This window comes from Canis lupus, chromosome 3 (assembly GCF_048164855.1).
Source record: "Canis lupus baileyi chromosome 3, mCanLup2.hap1, whole genome shotgun sequence".
Taxonomy (NCBI): Eukaryota; Metazoa; Chordata; class Mammalia; order Carnivora; family Canidae; genus Canis; species Canis lupus.
This window is the reverse complement of record NC_132840.1, coordinates 7,205,893-7,221,101: the sequence shown is the minus strand read 5'-3', so window position 1 is coordinate 7,221,101 and position 15,209 is coordinate 7,205,893. Positions and strand designations below refer to the sequence as shown.

Below are 15,209 nucleotides of genomic sequence, written 5' to 3'. Positions count from 1 at the left end.
GACATAATGTATTATTTAAACAATAGTCAGAAAATCCTAAAATATAAAATGAATGGCTTTTTTCAGAAATGCATATCCTATACACATTCTATGTTTTATAACCAGCCTCCTTCATTACACATTAGCCATCCATCCCAAAAAAAAGTAAAAGAAGAAAGAGTATGGTGTAGCAGACTGTCCTTAGATTAGATTATTTTAGATTTCACATTCAACAGCTAGAAGATCTTTAAATGAAACCACAGCTGAGTGTGGTCATGGTCTAGCTGGGAAACAGTTTTCTGCATACTAAGGAGATGCTTGGGACGCCTCAGTGGTTGAGTGTTTGTCTTTGGCTGAGGGCATGATCCTGGTCCCGAGGTTGAGTCCCGCATCGGGCTCCCTGTGAGGAGTCTGCTTCTCCCTCTGCCTGTGTCTCTGCCTCTCTCCGTGTGTCTCTCATGAATAAATAAATAAAATCTTAAAGAAAAAAACAACCTTTTTGGTGACCACAGGCCATATAACAGTAGAAAATGCTGATCGGAGTTGCTGTGCTCCTCAGTGCCCCACGAATGTTCTGTGTCCAACAGATGCCTGGCTGGCTCATTTGGTGAAGCATGCAACTCTTGATCTACAGATTGTGAGTTTGAGCCCCATGTTGGGTATAGAGATTACTTAAAACATAGAATCTTAAAAAAAAAAAAAAAAAAAAAAAAAAGGAATGTCCTATACCTGAAATCCAGAAGGAAAGGATCTAGTGTCTTTTACTGCCATAGAAATACCAGTTTTTCCAGGAGAAGAGTACTTTTATCCATGTAGAAGGTGGAAAACAGAAAACCTCAGTTAAATTAGGTGTGCACGTTGAAAAACATTTATTATCATTAAAAACTTGCCATTTCTTGGGCCCTAGACCAAAACCAAAGTATGCAATACTCTTCTCTCTAAGGGTTGGCGTCTCACATGCATTGTGGCCAGATGTGCTTTATATTTACCTCAGTAATTTTAAAGTAAAGGCAGAGTCTTTGTTCACGTGACTGCCACAGTAAAAGATCTCTGAACACTCATTGTGTTCCTGTGTCAAATCACTCCTTGGTATTCAGCTGTGGGTGTAGGAGGAAATGGAAACTAAGCTCCAGGGACCTAGCCTGTCTGGATCACTGCTCTGTGCCCCAACTCCTGGCACAATGCCTGACTCATTGTGGCACTTATAAATATTGTGGAATAAATGAGAAGAGGACTCTGGTGACTGGATGGTGTGCCATTGAAAGGGGTAGAGTGCACAGGAGGCGGTCCATGTTTGAGAGGAAAGACGAATTTGGGATGGGAGCAACTGGTAGGTCACTCAGGTGGGGATTTCTAGTAGACACAGACATTTAGTAGAGCTAGAGCTGGAACAAGTTGTTGAGGCTGGAAATTGGAAGTTAAGAATGTTTACATAGGGGATGCCTGGGTGGGTCAGCGTTTGAGTGGCTGCCTTTGGCTCAGGGGCATGATCCCAGAATCCTGGGATCAAGTCCCATTTCAGGCTCCCCGCAGGGAGCCTGTTTCTCCCTCTGCCTATTTCTCTGCCTCTCTCTGTGTCTCTCATGAATAAAAAATAAAATCTTAAAAAAAAAAAAAAAAAAAAAGAATGTTTGCATGGTGGCGCGCCTCGGTGGCTCAGTTAAGTGTCTGCCTTCTGCTCAGGTCATGATCTCAGGGTCCTGGGATGGAGTCCCACATTGAGCTCCCTTCTCCCGCTCCCTCTGCCTCTCCCCAGCCCCTGCTTGTGCTCTCTCTTTCGAATAAATAAATAAAAATCTTTAAAAAAATATGCATGAAGGTTATAGTGAAATTGAAGGGTTAACTAACGTTGCTCTGCTAGAGAGTAGGGCTGAGGATGGAGTTTTCAGAGTGATATCAATCTGGAACTCACTGCTAAAGCATTCTTAGAAAAAAATAATCTTGTTATTGCTAGATTTTCAAAAGCAATAAATAATTGATATAGTGGGTAAATAAGTACTTTTTCCTACTGTAATCATCAGCTGAAGCTAACTTTTAAACCTAATAGCAATCTAGATACCTCTGTGGGTGTTAAATTTTTCCTTTATGACCCAATTAGCTCACCTTGTACTTTGGGTAGTTCTGCCTCAGTGGACAGGTCATTAGGTCTTTCATGAGTGCCCTCCTGGGACACTGTGTGGACTGGGCAGGGAGACAGGGAATTGGCATCTTTGGCCAGCGCTGGGTATGCTCTCATCCTGTGATAGCTGCCTGACAATTTACCACCATGTCAGCTTGTGGAGCTGAGGGAATTGCATTTCTTTCCTTTGTCCTGTTTGTTTTTGTTCTCAATGAAAAGGCAGGAATCTGTGACCATGTCACTGAGTCAGTGCAGGCACTGTTAAAATAAACAAATCCTACGAAAACAAAATCTTCTCCAGAGAGCCTCTGGATCTTTGAAACCCAGGGACTGAAACATTTATCATAACTAATTTATAAAACTCAACACCTGCTTCTTTAGTTTGGCTTTTATTTTTTAATGGTAACATAAATGCAGGTAAAGAAACACTTTGACATCTATCTGAAAGCAGTCCTGCTGAAAGCATTCATGCTACCATATCAGACTCTTAAGTACATGCTGCAGGGAATATGCAGTTTCTTTCTTTCTTTCTTTTTTTTTTTTTTTTTTTTCTAATTTATTTATTCATGAGAGGCACAGAGAGAGGCAGAGACACAGGCAGAGGGAGAAGCAGGCTCCGTGCAGAGAACCCGACTTGGGACTCGACCAGGGTCTCCAGGATCATGCCCTGGGCTGAAGGCGGCGCTAAACCACTGAGCCACCTGGGCAGGGGCTGCCCGAACATGCCATTTCTAACTCAGGCTGATACTACCACCACCCCAGCCCTGGCCCCCGCCCCCAGCCCCAGTTCGCCTTCCTCTCATGCCCAGGTTCTGATAATGGGGTGTGGTTGTCTTCCCTCTTTGGGTCTGGCTCTTCTATTCAGACATTGACCGCCTATCTGCCACACTGGCTCAATTCCAGCTGTCAAGGGGTGCCAAAAAGGAGGGCGGGGAAGATGTGTTAGATACATCTTCCTAATTAATTCTTGGTACATGACTGATGTTGAAGGCCACATAGAAGGCATTCCTGCTTATTTCCCCAACTTGTCCTCAGTTTTGCAGAACAACAATTAAAATTGTCCTTCATGGTTTTGTCTCCTTTATCATGCTCAAGAATTCGACATTAGACTCTCATGTTATAGATCCCTTTGCGACTGGTTGTTAAGCCTCCATGCCCTTCTCCTTTGGTAATAATGTTCCACTGTCTCAGTTCTGGGGCACCATTCAAAGGTTATACTTGGGGTGCTTGGCTGGCTCAGTCAGTAGAGCATGTGACTCTTGATCTTGGGGTTATAAATTCAAGCCCCACATTGGGCATAGAGCTTACTTTAAAAAAAAAAAAGTAGCTTAGGGGCGCCTGGATGGCTCAGTGGTTAAGCGTCTGCCTTTGGCTCAGGTCGTGATCCTGGGATCCTGAGATCGAGTCCCGCATCGGGCTCCCCAGAGGACGCCTGTTTCTCCCTCTGCCTATGACTCTGTCTCTATGTGTCTCTCATTAATAAATAAATAAAAATCTTTAAAAAAAGTAGCTTATACTCTTAAGATTTTTTAATATTTTAAATATATTTTAAATATTTTAAATAATATATAAACATAATACTATTTGATATTTTAAATAATTTTTTAAATGTTTGTTTAAAATCAGAAAGGCAAAGAAGGAATTAGGCAGGAAAAGCTGTTGCCTTCTAGTTAGTGCACTATCAATACAGGCTTTAACCTGACTTCCTGATTTATTCATTCTCACACTACTCATTCATATGTTCATTCTTCAGGTAGTACTCAGCAGCTACTCTGTGTCAGGCACTGTGTTCTGTGACAGTTGACAGGTCCACGGTGTGAGGTAGACAGGATGATGGACACTAAATAGATGATCCAATGAAAGAGTGATGGGCACTTTGAAAACCAAATCCAAAGCTACTGTGAACTGAGCTGACTCACTTAACCCAGGCTAGGCATGATTTCTAAAGAAGTGATGTTTAGGGCACTTGGATGGCTGAAGCTCAGGTCATGATCCTGGGGTCCTGGAATCAAGTGCCTCATTGGACTCCCTGCTCAGCCAAGAGTCTGCTTCTCCTTCTTCCATTCCCCCTACTTGTGCGCGCACTCTCTCCCCCACCCCCACCGTCTGAAATAAATAAATAAAATCTTAAAAAAAAAAAAAAAAGGAAAAGAATTAGTGATATTTAAATGGAGAACTGCCACATCTCAGAAGGAGTTAGCCTGAAGAAGTAAGAAAAGATTGTTCCAAGCAGAGTAAACAGCTTGGACCAGAACCTCAGAGCAAGACTGAAGGAGCTAGATATGATAGCTGCTAGCATGTTAAATGCAGTATAAGGGGAAAGTAGTAGGGTAGAGATCTGGGAAAGGGTCCACCTCACTGTGGGAGATGTTTTGTGAACATTATCAAGGAATTTGGGCTTTATCCTAGGGGCTTTTACAGTCTAGGGAAGGAAATGGTCAAGACCAGGAGAAACATTAGGTATCTGTTAGGGAACCAGAACAGTGGATCCATTTCAGGGGCACTTAATCCGGTTAGTGAAATGTAGTGATGGGCTGGCTGTAGGGGCAGGAATGCTTCACTGTAACCAGGCTCCTTATGACCTGGTTAGGACTGAATCACTGTCACCTGTTTGAGTCCACTCTTAATTGTCTTCCCCTCACAATTGTCTGTTGATATTGGAGCAAAATCCCTAAGTGCTGGGTCATTGTGGTCCTACAAGGCCCTTTACATACATTGTGCTTCTCTGTTAGAGGGAGGAAACTTGACCACAGGGGATTGAGCTAACTAGTAAGTATGAGTCATGTGGAGGAGGGATGTTAGTGGGAGAGTAAGTTCTAGGTGAGGACACCTCCTTAGTGGTCAAGTTGTAGTTTAAGACTCAGAGCAGCAGCTCATTTTCCTGATCCCAAGTGGTAGAGGTATTCTGTTGTCATATGATGCTTGTTTTCTTTTCTAAACCAGTAAATCAGATTTTGCCTCAAACTACTTAGATTAGTGATGTAAGTAATCTCTATTATATTGGTGAACGTATGGTAAGACTCTACTGAATTATAAAGTTCTTCTGAGTTCAGTATATACATCTTGGTTTATTAACAAGATCTGAAATCTTTTTTTTTTTAAGATTTTATTTATTTATTCATAGAGACACAGCTAGAGAGAGAGAGGCAGAGACACAGTTAGAGGAAGAAGCAGGCTCAATGCAGGGAGCCTGATGTGGGACTTGATCCCAGGTCTCCAGGATCACGCCCTGGGCTGCAGGCGGCGCTAAACCGCTGCGCCACCGGGGCTGCCCAAGATCTGAAATCTTTAATCCTTTCAGCAATATTTATTGAGCACCCACTATATATCAGGCTTTGTTCTAAGTACTGGGAATACAATAATGAATAAAAGAGACAAAAAAAAATTCCCTGTCTTAAGCATATGTTCTAGCAGGAGTGGTTGGGGGAGACATACATTGAGGAAATAACTTGTTTCTGATACAATATCAAATAACATTTGAGTATGGGCCTGAAAGAACTGAGGGAGAAAGTAAGCCAAGTGGCTATGTATACAGAAAAGGGAACTGCAAGTGCAAAGGTCCTGAGACGGGAGCATACCTCGCATATTTGCAATATAGTCAGTACTAACCACTGTGGCTGGAGCAGAATGACCAAGGGAAAGAGAAATAGGACATAGCTGAAAAAGATAAAAGGAGGAGGGGAATGAGGACAGACTTTGTAGGAAGGACCTTGTAGGTCAGTGGAAGAACTTTGGCTTTTATTCCAAAAGAAATGGGAAGCCTCTGGAGGGCTTAGGTAGAGAAATTACTTGTTCTGACTTACATTTTAATTGATTTACTATTCTCAGTGCTGTGTTGAGAATAGATTGGGGTGCAGTATGAGGTAGAGTGGTTAGGGTAGAGTGCCAACTTAGCTATTTTATTTTTTTCTTAAAGATTTAATTTATTTATTCATGAGACACAGAGAGAGAGGCAGAGACACAGGCAGAGGGAGAAACAGGCTCCATGCAGGGAGCCTGATATGGGACTTGATCTCAAGACTCCAGGATCATGCCCCAGGCTGAAGGCAGGTGCCAAACTGCTGAGCCACCCAGGGATCCTCTAACTTAGCTATTTTAATAATGTAGATAACAGAGGTGCTTATGACTTGAACTGAAGTGGTAGCTATAGGAGTTGTGAGAAATGCTTGGATTCAGGATATATTTGAAGGTAGAGATCCAGCAAGATTTGTTAATGGATCAGATTTGAAGTGTGAGAAAAAAAATAAGAATCAATGATTATTCCCAAGATTTTGACTTGAGCTGTTAGAAGATTTGTGTTACCAGTTTCTGAGATGAAGCCATTGTGGAAGAGCAAGTTGGGGCGGGAGTAGAATCCATTGTGGAAGAGCAAGTTGGGGCGGGAGTGGATAATTCCAGGAGCTTCAGTCTCGACATATTAAGTCTGGGATGCCTGTTAATATAAACATTTAGGGCACCTGGGTGGCTCAGTTGGTTAAGTATCTGGCTCTTGATCTCAGCTCAGGTCTTGATCTCAGTATCGTGAGTCCAAGCCATGCATTGGGTTCCACAATGGGTATGGTATTTACTAAAATAAAATGAAATAAAAATCCAAGTTGAAATATCAGATAGGCAGTTGTTTATACTAGTCTGAAGCTTAAGAAAGAGGACCTGGCTTAAAACTTTGCAAGGCCTCAGAAAATAGATAATATATATATTTAAGCCATGAGACTGAATAGGATAATCATGGTTACCAAAGTCATTATCAGGAAAAACTAGCAGAGAGGATTGAGAAGTAGTCAAAGAGATAGAACAGCAGGAGAAATTTGTGTTCTGGAAGTTAAAGAAATGTTTCAAAGAGAGTCGAACATGCTATATCCTCCTGCTGCTACCAGCCTCAAAGTGGGATGAGGATGAGAATTGGCTCTTGGATTTTGCAGCATTTTAATTGTATTTGACAAATATCAGGTAGCTGAAGTATTAATGGCCAGTACTGTAGGATTGTTGGCCACGGTGCCTTGAAGGCATAGCATTAAGCTATTTGCACATTTGGCAGTTTGAAATTCTGAACATTTCAATCTGAGATGAAACTCATTTTATTTTTCCTTTTTTTTTTTTTTTTTTAAGATTTTATTTAGGGGATCCCTGGGTGGCTCAGAGGTTTGGCGCCTGCCTTTGGCCCAGGGCGCAATCGAGTCCCGGGATCCAGTCCCACGTCAGGCTCCCGGCATGGAGCCTGCTTCTCTCTGCCTGTGTCTCTGTGTCTCAAACAAACAAACAAATAAATAAATAATTTTATTTATTTATTCATGAGAGATACAGAGAGAGAGAAAGAGGGGCAGAGACACAGGCAGAGAGAGAAGCAGGCTCCATGCTGGGAGCCCGACTTGGGACTGATCCGGTACCCCAGGATCACGCCCTGGGCTGAAGCCGGCGCTAAACCACTGAGCCTCCCAGGCTGCCCCCCCCCCCTTTCCTTTTTTTAAAAGATTTTATTTGGGGCAGCCCTGGTGGCTCAGCGGTTTAGTGCTGCTTTCAAGCCTAGGGTGTGATCCTGGAGTCCTGGGATCGAGTCCCATGTCGGGCTCCCTGCATGGGGCCTGCTTCTCCCTCTGCCTGTGTCTCTGCGCCTCGCTCTCTGTCTCTCATGAATAAATAAATAAAACCTTTGAAAAAAATAAAAAATAAAGATTTTATTTATTTATTCATGAGAGACACAGAGAGAGAGGCACAAACACAGGGAGAAACAGGCTACATGCAGAGAGCCCGATGCGGGACTGGATCCTGGGTCTCCAGGATCACACCCTAGTCTTGAAAGCAGCACTAAACCACTGAGCCGCCTGGGCTGCCTTCTTTTTTTTTTTTTTTTTTTTAAATGTAAGCTCTGTGCCCATTGTGGGGCTCAAATTCATAACCTGAGGTCAAGAGTCACATAGTGTACTGACCAGGCACCCCCCCCCTCCCAGACCCATTTTATACTGAAGAAATATTGTTAGGTAGAGGCTTAAACACTACTCTGGGAGAAAGGAGGGTCTGCCAATTACAGATTGGCTTTTTAAAGCCATTGGGCTGCTGTATTCTTTTTTTACTGAACTACCAACATATCATTGTTTTTTCATAATTCAGTCCTGGAGTGTGGGTAATGCCTTTCTCATGTGGTACTCAAAGTGCAATACAGGTATGTAATTTAATGTGCATACATCTCCTCCTCCTTCCTACTACTTCTTCCTCCTCCCTCCCCTTCTTTTTGGAGAAGAATTATAGGGATGGAGGGACAGAGGAAAAGCAAAAGAGAATCTTAAGCCAGCTCCACACTCAGCGTGAAGCCCTGCAGGGGGCTTAGTCTCACAACCCTGAGATCATGACCTGAACTAAAATCAAAAGTCAGACCCTTAAGCCACCCAGGAGCCCAATGTTTCCTTAAAGAAAGTTAATTCATACCCTTTTGAATACTCTCAGAGTACCCTGTTCTTTGCTTTTATACTGCTTATCTCAAATTATAATGACATATTTATGTAATGATTTGTCTTATCTCTCCTGCTCAACTGTAAACTCTGCAGGCAGAAACTATCTGCTCTGCTCACCAACATGCTTTGCCAGGCATGGCCAATAGTAGATAATTAAAATAAGTATTTATTAATGAATCAATTTGCATAAATTATATGTGTCATTGTATACATAAGCACCTGAAACATAGACTATAATTCTCTAAGCTAATGTCACAGTCTGTTTTAAAATTAGGTTGAGGGGGATCCCTGGGTGGCGCAGCCGTTTGGCGCCTGCCTTTGGCCCAGGGCGTGATCCTGGAGACCCCGGATCGAATCCCACATCGGGCTCCCGGTACATGGAGCCTGCTTCTCCCTCTGCCTATGTCTCTGCCTCTCTCTCTCTCTCTCTCTCTCTCTCTCTATCATAAATAAATAAATAAATAAATTTTTTTAAAAATTTAAAAATAAAATAAAATAAAATTAGGTTGAGGGACACCTGAGTGGCTCAGTGGTTGGGTGTCTGCCTTCGGCTCAGGGTATCATCCCAGGGTCCTGGGATCGAGTCCCACATCGGGCTCCCTGTGTGGAGCCTGCTTCTCCCTCTGCCTGTGTCTCTGCCTCTCTCTCTCATGTCTCTCATGAATAAATAAATAAATCTTTTTTTAAAAATTTATTAAAGATAGTATTACAAGGCAGTAACTTTATCTATAGAAATCCCTAAAAAAAAAAAAAAAAAAAAAAGAAATCCCTAATGGTTCTTTTTGAAGCCTGGCACTGAAAAATAGAAAGCATAATTTGTAATTTAAAAAAGAATAGTTACAGGGCAAACTATTATAGGTACATTTTAAATAGCTTGGCTAGAACCACCCACACTATCCATCTGCAAGCTACTGAAGAGCTGGATGCTTCTAATAGGATCAGGGAGACACAATCTCAGAACAAGTAATAATGATTGAAAAAAACCTGCAGTTAATCAAAAGAATTCTTAAAGATATACTGAGAGGTAGTGAGGATAAATAGAGAATAATCTGACAGACAAAACATTAACTACTGAATTCCTCTCTTATATTTCTCCTTTTATTTTTTTATTTTTTTATTTTTTATTTTTTTATTTTTTTTTAAAGATTTTTTATTTATTTATTCATGATAGTCACAGAGAGAGAGAGAGGCAGAGACACAGGCAGAGGGAGAAGCAGGCTCCATGCACCGGGAGCCCGATGTGGGATTCGATCCTGGGTCTCCAGGATCGCGCCCTGGGCCAAAGGCGGGCGCCAAACCGCTGCGCCACCCAGGGATCCCTTTTTATTTTTTTATATTTCTCCTTTTATTAAAGACTTAGCTGGGGTTGAGGGGGGAGACGTAGCTGGAAAAAGCAGGCTCAGGGAAGGGAGGATACCCAGTTCTCAGAACAGTTTTGTTCTCCTGATCCATTTGAATTACCTCCTTAGAGTCTGAGAATATTAGCAGGTGACCATGCTATATATAGCCCCATATACTGTCAACAAATTTTTGAGGCATTATAAAGCAGAGGGAGATACCAGAAGATGGACGAGGTGCAGCATTTTTCCCAGTTTTCAGAGACGATTCCTCAGAAAAATATTAGAACATTGTATTAAACAAATGACCTCTGAACACAGGGAAAGGCAACCATTGAACACTGAAAGGTATATGGATTTATAAAGGACACATCATCTAACAGACATTTATCAAGGGCTAATTGTGCTGGATGCCTAAACCTCATGCAATTGGTTTCTGACCTTGAGATTTTGGTCAATTCAGATTTCCTGTGTGTGCATTTGGTCACAATATAATATTTAAAGATAGCTGTTTTGGCTTGAAGAACATAGCCTGCTGATCATATTTGCAACTGATACAAAGCTGGTGCAAATAGTGAATAAATATTCAAAAATATCTCAATTGACAAATGCCTAAGTTAAATGACATTTATTAGAGGAAATATTTTATTTTATTTTATTTTATTTATTTTATTTTATATTTTTTAGAGGAAACTTTTAAAGTTTGGTTCAGATAAACTAGTTTGGGGGCACCTGGGTAGTTCAGTGAGTTAAGCATCTGCGTTAGGCTCAGGTCATGATTCCAGGGTCCTAGGATCGACCCCTGGGTCAGTCTCCTTGCTCAGTGGGAAATCAGTTTTCTCCCTCTGCCTCTCCTCCTTCCTTGTTCTCTCTCTCTCAAATAAATAAATAAAATATTTTTTTAAAAAAAAACATGATTTGGGGGCAGCCCCAGTGGCTCAGCAGTTTAACGCTGCCTTCAACCAAGGGCGGGATCTTGGAGACCCGAGATCAAGCCCCATGTCGGGCTCCCTGCATGGAGCCTGCTTCTCCATCTGTCTGTGTCTCTGAATTTCTCTCTCTCTTTCTCTCTCATGAATAAATAAAATCTTAAAAAAAAACTGATTTGTACACCCATGATCATAGCATCATTCACAATAGCTAAAATGTGGAAGCAACCCAAGTATTGATGGACAGATGAATGGATAAGTAAAATGTGTATATGTACAATGGAATACTATTCAGCTTTAATAAGGAAGGAAATTTAGATACATGCTACATCACGCATGAACCTGATACTAAGGACCTGATACTAAAGAAAATAAACCAATCACAAAAGTACAAGTATTATAGGATTCTACTTATTTGAGGTAGTCCACCTAGAGAGTCAAACTCAGAAACAGAAAGTAAAATGGTGGTTGCTGGGTGTTGGTGGGGTAGGGTGATGTTGGGGTTAGGGTGGTGTTGTCTAATGAATCTAAAGTTTCTGTGGATGGATGGATGGTAGATGATAGTTGTGTAACAATATGAATGTTATTAATGCCACTGAACTATAAGTTTAAAATGGTAAATTTTATGTTAATATGCATTTTACCACAATTAAACATTTTGAAAACTTGATGATACAAGTGCAGAATATTTATTGGGACATGAGAAGAATCTTACTGTGGGTCAGGATGACATGGCTGTCTAAATTCTGTAATGAATGTAAGCTGCATAATAGGAGTATAGTAACCAGAGAAAGAAGGCCAAGACAGAGTATGCTCAGGATATGACAGTTAGTTCTGGGGGCTCTCTTTCAGGGTGTTGATGATAAACCAGAGAGTGGGCAAACAGAGCAGTCTTGGCCCTATGCTGCTCTTCTGATAGAGCATATGAGGAAGGCCCAAGGGAAGTAGGGGATTTTTGTGTGTAAAGGAGTGTATCAGAAAGCTTTTGCTATATAACCAACAATTAACAACAAACATCACAACTCAGTAGTTTCAAACAAATATTTCCCATGAGTCACTCTTTTATCCTCCAGGTTTATTAAAATATAATTGACATATAATATTGTATGAGTTAAAAGTTTACAATGTATTGTTTTGATTTTGATTTTGTCCTAATTCTTTGGGCGATTTGGGTGGTGGTTCTGATCTGGGTCAGCTCAGTTGGAACTGGATGGCCAGAGGTCGTCTCACTCATAACTGGCAGATGGCTTTGTATCAGATGGGGCAGGATGAGGATGACTTTGGTCACATGTCTCTTGTGATCCAACAGGGTGACCTGGGCTTGTTCACATGGCAATGGCCCAGGAGAACCGAAGAGCAGTGAGAGAGCAAGCCTTCATGCACAAGTAGTTTTCAAACGTCTTATGTCATTTTGCTAATGTGCCATTGGCCAGAGCAAGTGACATGATTAAGTCCAAAGTCATTGTGGGAAGTTATTTCACTACCTGATGGCATGAAAACAAAAAAGGGAGTTATTGTGGCCATCTTGCAAATGACCTACCACCACCTAGGAAGTTTAGAGGAAACATGACAGGTTCATTAGAAACATCACAGACAGGATCCCTGGGTGGCTCATCTGTTTAGCGCCTGCCTTTGGCCCAGGGCGTGATCCTAGAATCCCAGGATCGAGTCTCAGGATCGAGTCCCACATCGGGCTCCCTGCATGGAGCCTGCTTCTCCCTCTGCCTGTGTTTCTGCCTCTCTCTCTCTCTCTCTCTGTGTCTCTCATGAATAAATATATAAGATTTTTTTTTTTTAATATATAAGATCTTAAAAAAAAAAAAAAAGTCCTCATCATCATCACCACAGATAGTTCCCCAGTGTAGAACTTCAGGTCCATCCACAGAAGAGTTTTCTGACTGAAATGGCCCCGGAACAGAAGCAAGCCACCAATAAAGGGAAGGTCCTGTCATTGGATATGTTGGAGAGGCCACATGACCTCTTGTCTTTCTGACCAACTTGGGTCTATTACATCATCTCTTCCAGGAAGCCTTTCCTGCTTGCACACCAACAGTGGCCCCTGTTAATGATGACTGTTCTCTATGCCACACACAGATTTCTGTTGCTCTACCTGTCATACTGAATAACAAATGTGTTTACATGCCTGTCTAGTCCATGAAATGGAGTTCCTTGAGGGTGATTCACCATCCCAGTGCCAGTGTCTGCAGGAATTTCTGTTCCATCCTCAAGTTGCCTCCTGGTGGTCATTTGACTATGTCAGCTCCACCCATAGAATCTGCATTTCAGGCAGAAAGAAGGGAGAAAGAGGGGGAAAGGTGCCTGTCAATGAAGATTACCTCCTTTTGTTTTTTTTTTCCACGGATTGGAACACTTCATGTTTTCTTTTTTTTTTTTTTTTTTTCTAAGATTTATTTATGTATTTGTTCATAAAAGACAGGCAGAGACCTAGGCAGGAGAAGCAGGCTCCCCGCAAGGAGCCCGATGTGGGACTCCATCCTGGATCCCAGCCAGGATCATGCCCTGAGCCGAAGGCAGATGCTCAACCACTGACCCACCCAGGCGCCCCAGAGTACCTCCTTTATTTTTTATTTTATTTTATTTTTTTGAGTACCTCCTTTAAAGAACATTCCTAGAAGCTCTACCAAACTGTACCTTCTTTTTTTTTTTTTTTAAAGATTTTATTTATTTATTCATGATAGTCACACAGAGAGAGAGAGAGGCAGAGACATAGGCAGAGGGAGAAGCAGGCTCCATGCACCGGGAGCCCGATGTGGGATTCGACCCTGGGTCTCCAGGATCGCGCCCTGGGCCAAAGGCAGGCGCCAAACCGCTGCGCCACCCAGGGATCCCCAAACTGTACCTTCTTAATATATTTATCTTTTTAAGATATATCTTTTTTTTGCAGGAGAGGCTGTGAGAAATACAGGTTTTAGTTCTGGGTGTTGCATCTGATAGGGAAGGATTCACAGGCGCCTTCTGCCCAGGGTCTGACTCCTACTCAAACTGCCTGAGGAATAAACGATCTCTCTGACATTATGCACTAACACCAGAATTCCCAGAATCTGTGACTCCTTACACACACAGGTAGGGTGTTCTTTTTATCAATCCTGGCTACCTTCATGACTATATTCTATCACTTGGAGCTCCTAGCTTCATTGCCCATGGGATAGGGCAGGGATCAGCAAATCTTTTCAGTAAAGAGCCAGATGGTAAGTATTTTTTATTTTGTGGGCCATATGGTCTCTGTGTCACCTACTTTGCTGTTGTATTTATTACAAAAGTAGCCATAGATAAAGGAATGGATGTGACTGTGTTCTACAACTTAGAAAAATGGGGGTCAGACTGGATTTGTCCCCCTTCCCCTCCAATGGTGGGGAATAGGTCTCTTCTTATGGTTTTGAAGAAGCTGTGGCTCCCTGAGCTAGGCATACAGAAGATAAGATAATATTCCACCAGTCTGGAAAGAACAGAATCCACAAATCCCAGCTTCTTTGTTTTTTTAAATATTTATTTATTTACTTATAATAGAGAGAGAGAGAGGCAGAGACACAGGAGGAGGGAGAAGCAGGCTCCGTGCCAGGAGCACGACGTGGGACTCGATCCCGGGACTCCAGGATCACGCCCTGGGCCAAAGGCAGGCGCCAAACCTCTGAGCCACCCAGGGATCCCCCAAATCCCAGCTTCTGCACAAGTCTCAACAAGTCTGGTCTTTTGGGTTCCCTTTTTCTCTTAATGACACTACAACTTGTCATTTTATGCTTAGAACTTCAGTATCATTGTTAGGGGGTCACATTTATTGAAATATAACTTATGTATCAATAAATTTACTCTTTTTGGTGTACAGTTTTGTGGGTTTTGACAAATGCACACAGTCCTGCAACTAACACCATAGTCAAGATATGGAACAGTTGCTTTACCACCCACCCACCAAAATTCCCTGTAGTCCATTGCAGTTGATCAATACACCCAGTCCACCCCTTGGCAATCAATATTTTCTGTCCCTGTTGTTTTCCTCTTCCATTATGTCACATAAATGGAATTGCACAGTATGGAGCTTTTTTTTTTTTCTTTTAGATTTTATTTATTCATGAAAGACACCAAGAGAGACAGAGAGAGGAGCAGGCTCCCTGCAGGGAGCCCAATTTGGGACTAGATCCTGGGACTCCAGGATCATGTCCTAGGCCGAAGGCAGGTGCTCAACCACTGAGCCACCCAGGCGTCCCAGTATGGAGCTTTTGAGTCTGGCACCTTTAGCATAAGGCACTTGAGATTCATTTTGTCAGTTGAATGCATCAGTAGTTTGCTCTTTTGCATTACTGAGGGGTATTCCATTGCATTGATCGTCTGTTTCTCCATTCACCACCAGTTGAAGGACATTGGTGTTGGTTCCAAGTTTTGG

At 42.1% G+C, this 15,209-nt stretch overlaps 1 protein-coding gene across 4 annotated transcripts in view; it reads left to right on the top strand.

The window, feature by feature from the left end:
* The window catches only part of GFOD2 (Gfo/Idh/MocA-like oxidoreductase domain containing 2), a 38,244-nt gene that overhangs the window by 6,100 nt on the left and 16,935 nt on the right, over window positions 1–15,209 (top strand). The window contains exon 2 of one of the 4 annotated variants that reach the window (XM_072816056.1): window positions 13,716–13,894. The exons of the other annotated variants lie outside the window; for them this stretch is intronic. The gene's annotated coding sequence lies outside the window, so the exon portion shown is untranslated. The remainder of the gene's footprint in view (window positions 1–13,715; window positions 13,895–15,209) is intronic. 4 annotated transcript variants of the gene reach the window in all.